The following is a 4,254-nucleotide window of genomic DNA, read 5'->3' on the forward strand; positions in this document are numbered from 1 at the left end:
CTATAACCAGTCGGTCTGTCTCTCTCTCTTTGGAAAACTCTTCTGAAAACTTATTTTGCTTTTAACCGTAAAATACTGAAAAATGGGAACGTTCATCAGAGGAATCCTTGATGTCTTATAACGTTGCAAAAGTTAAATCTCTCTTTGTCTTTTCCTCTGGTGATCTCAGTGTTTATCGTGGGTGTGTAGCATCAGGAATATTAATATTTAAACCAGGAGCAGCTTTAAGAAACAGGGAACTTCACTTATTGTTTAAATACATAAATGTCCAGGAGACTGTTATTGTATTAATAAAACCAAGGCTACAGCACAGATTCATCTCTCACTGCTGCAGTAAATGTTGAATCAGGGTTGAATTAGCTCGTTAAAATCAATTAAACACGTAGAAAACAGATGTAAACGACATGTCCCGAGCACTGAGAAGATAATGTAGCATAACTACGTAAAGTTTCCAGTTGTCGTGGCCGAGTGGTTAAGGCGATGGACTAGAAATCCATTGGGATCTTCCCGCGCAGGTTCGAATCCTGCCGACAACGATCAGTTTTTTTTTCTGTCATTTTAAAAACACGTTGTTTTTAATAATAATGATGATAACCTTTTGTTATTTAGACAAAAAAAACACGAATAGTTTCCTGATTTCTAACAAAACATCTGGAAACGTTATTTAAAAAACAATGAACGAGTAGAGAGCGCCACCTACCGTCCAGCTGCGTCACATCACCAGGACTACTGATTCTGATTAACATTCAATATCTAATTCAAAACAACTTTATTTGTCCTCGGAGGATAATTCTGACTCACATTTATGGAATCAAGTCTAGACAACAAGTACAAACAAGAAAGAAAACAACAATAAAATCAGAACAATATCCACAGAGACTGTTAAATATCTGTGTAGTAAAACATTTAATTATAAAGTAAGTGTTATGAAATTAAAAGTACGTGGACAGAATAACAGCTGTAAAAACTGATGTAAATACTGAATAATTGAAGTAATAGAGATATAAAGTATATGTAGTTAAGGTGAATAAGAATATATGAACAGAACCAGGTAGCAGTAGATGAATAAATACTGCAGTATGTTAATAAATGTATATATATATATATATATATACAGCAGAGATGTACTAGATGAATAGCTGAATAAATAAATGTATATATATATAAAACAGAAAACAAATGTCACTTCACGCTGACTGTGGCCCTCAGCCAGCAGGTGGCAGCAGTGAACCAGAAATGACAGATTCATTTCCGTTATTTATATTTGGTGTCAACATTTATATTAAATGTCAGATAGTAAATGAATGAACTGTAATAACTCCCCTCATGGCACCTTGTGCTCTGGTTTGAATTGAATGATTTTACAAAATGTTTTAAAACTACATAATCTGATTTGTTTGAATGTTTTAAAAATCCATTTGATTTCCTTAATTCACATTTTAACACCATCAGCCTGATTCTTCTGTTTATTTCCTGTTTAACTTGTACTTTGTTTGTGTAAATAATAAAGTTTAAAACACTTTTGTCGGTGTACACGAGACGTTTGGCAGCAGCAGTAACCTACTGGCTCGGGTAGAAAGAGGATGTGTGATTAACAAACAAGTGAGATGACCTCACTTCAGTGACTTTTGGCCTCGGAGGCAGTTTGGTTTCCTCCTCGGGTGTTTTTCTCACCGACTTTTTCTTATTGTCGAGTTTTGTCTCTTTGCAGTTCCTGTCCATCTTGTTGTTTTGACCTTTAGAACACCGGACAAGAAGAAGAAGAAGGTTTGAACCACTTCCCCACTGAGCTGGTTCAGGTCCACCAGAGGCCGATCAGACCCGGGTGTTAGTCCCCAGCGTCTCCGGGCCCAGGTGGGATCTGTCCTCATGATCCAGACACGATGTTTCTCTCATGGTCTGTGGGAATAAAACACCTGCAGCCTCTTCCTCCTCCTCTCATCCTCCTCCTCATCAGCAGCATCCTCCCAGTTCACTGCTGGTATCTCTGTAGTGGTTTCACATTTCTTACTTGTAGTTTTCTGTCACTTGTCTCTTGTCTCTTTGTGGAGCTCAGTCTTTTATCCAGGACACAGACGAGGAGAAAACTTCACACAATCATCTCTTGTTGTTTTCATCTCGGTGCTTCATGAGAAACAGCAGAGACACAAATCTGTACTTCTTTAATTCACACAGCTCAACATACTGCAAATCATTTATTCCATGTGACTTCCCCAAACTGGATTCAAGTCTGACACCAAACCAGAACCAAACATCATATTTCATTCACCGCAGATAGAATTTGTCTGTGAGAGAAACCCTGTGTGTCTAGACTGAGCTGAACATGTTAGTGTGATGGTTGTGACGCTGTGGGACTCGTCCAAACAGGTCACTGGTTCATACACCAACAATAATCTGCTCAGTCACTCGCGGCACGAAATGTCCTCCTCACTTGCAAATCCTCAAATCATCTTAAAGCGTCGGAGCGCGGTGGAGAGCCGAGGCTTTGGAAGCTGGCTCCATGATGGCGAGCAGCCGAGCTGGAACCCAGAGGCAGGAGCCCAGAGGCCGGGACTCAAGCTCAGGCCTCAGTGCTTTAAAACCTCCAACAAACAAGAGACACAGGATTTTACATCGTTTAATATATATGTCAGAAAACACTTAAATCGATTCCACTCACATTAGAGCTTGTGTCAGGTCGAAGGTCACAGGGCAAAGGTCACTGGGTCAAATCCCTGGGAAGTCGATTGTTTTCAATCCAGGAATTAAAATCCAGATGAGAGGGTGAGAAAGAACAAACACTGAAACAGTGTTTACACAATAAAATTAAATAGAATTAGTAAACACAATAAAATGTCAGCATTTTATTGTGTTTACTAATTCTATTTAATTTTATTTATTTATTCTATTTAGCCCGTGAGGAGCCTGAGAGGAGCAAGAAGCCTGTGAGGAGCCTGTGAGGAGTAAGGAGCTGAAGGAGCCTGAGAGGAGCAAAGAGCCTTTGAGGAGTAAGGAGCCTGAGAGGAGTGAGGAGCCTGAAAGAAGCTGAAGGAGCCTGAGAGGAGCAAGGAGTGTGTGAGGAGCCTGAGAGGAGCTGAAGGAGCCTGAGAGGAGCAAAGAGCATGTGAGGATCCTGAGAGGAGCCGAAGGAGCCTGAGAGGAGCAAGGAGTGTGTGAGGAGCCTGAGAGGAGCTGAAGGAGGCTGAGAGGAGCAAAGAGCATGTGAGGAGCCTGAGAGGAGCTGAAGGAGCCTGAGAGGAGCAAAGAGCATGTGAGGATCCTGAGAGGAGCCGAAGGAGCCTGAGAGGAGCAAGGAGTGTGTGAGGAGCCTGAGAGGAGCTGAAGGAGGCTGAGAGGAGCAAAGAGCATGTGAGGAGCCTGAGAGGAGCCGAAGGAGCCTTTGAGGAGCAAGGAGCCTGTGAGGATCCTGCGAGGAGTGAGGATCCTGAAAGAAGCTGAAGGAACCTGAGAGGAGCCTGAGAGGAGCAAGTAGCTGAAGGAGTCAGCAATGTGGAGCAGACGGTGCAGCAGACTGTGACTAACGTGATGTTAAAGATCTCCCTGCGCTGACGGGGTTTCCTCTTCAAGAAATGAAATCATCATCTTCCTCTTCGTCTTCTGATCCACTGACACATGCTCATCATCCTCTGCAGCTCCAGGGATGTGACATGTGTCCTGATGCTCTTCATCTAACACCTCTCACTGAGTCATCTCCTCTTCTCTGGTGAGTCAGGGAGACGCTGCTATTTTCAGACCATGCAGATTTCTTTTTGTGTTTTTTTTTTAGATCACAGCCCAGATGATGATTTAATGCAACAGAACAAGGTCGACACGATTTAACTGCGTCTGGAGCCCGAAGCCTCGATGTCAGAAGCCAGACTCAGTCGCCTCCAAGAACCATTTCTGTGCTGCTGCATTTTATCAAACCATAAAAACACAGTTCCCCAAAAAGTGAAGCCAAAATGTGTTGATCGCCTCCTGGTGGCTGGCTGCAGTACAGGGCATAAACCCCACCTCCTCCATGTTAGTGGACGGGACATGGAAGGATTCCAAGTACACATGAAATACATTTAACCAATAATAAACTATAACATATTGCTTTATGAAAGTTTACAGCTGCAGATGTATTTACTCCACTGACGCCACCTAGAGGCCAGGGCTGTTAAAGCTGCAGTCGTTATTTTCTTATAAAATCTTTAAAACCATTTAACTTTTCACAGATGTTAGTGTGATATGTTTAAAAGCAATTAAAGAGTTAAAGGTTCCAAACCCGAG

The 4,254-nt window shown here is 42.1% G+C and overlaps 1 non-coding gene across 1 annotated transcript; it reads left to right on the top strand.

Annotated features, from left to right (window-relative positions):
- Window positions 1–454: 454 nt before the first annotated feature.
- Window positions 455–536, top strand: trnas-aga (transfer RNA serine (anticodon AGA)). Its single transcript has one exon. It is a non-coding gene; the product is annotated as a tRNA-Ser (tRNA).
- The last annotated feature ends 3,718 nt before the right edge of the window (window positions 537–4,254 follow it).

The sequence above is a fragment of the Pleuronectes platessa genome, chromosome 16 (assembly GCF_947347685.1).
Source record: "Pleuronectes platessa chromosome 16, fPlePla1.1, whole genome shotgun sequence".
Taxonomy (NCBI): Eukaryota; Metazoa; Chordata; class Actinopteri; order Pleuronectiformes; family Pleuronectidae; genus Pleuronectes; species Pleuronectes platessa.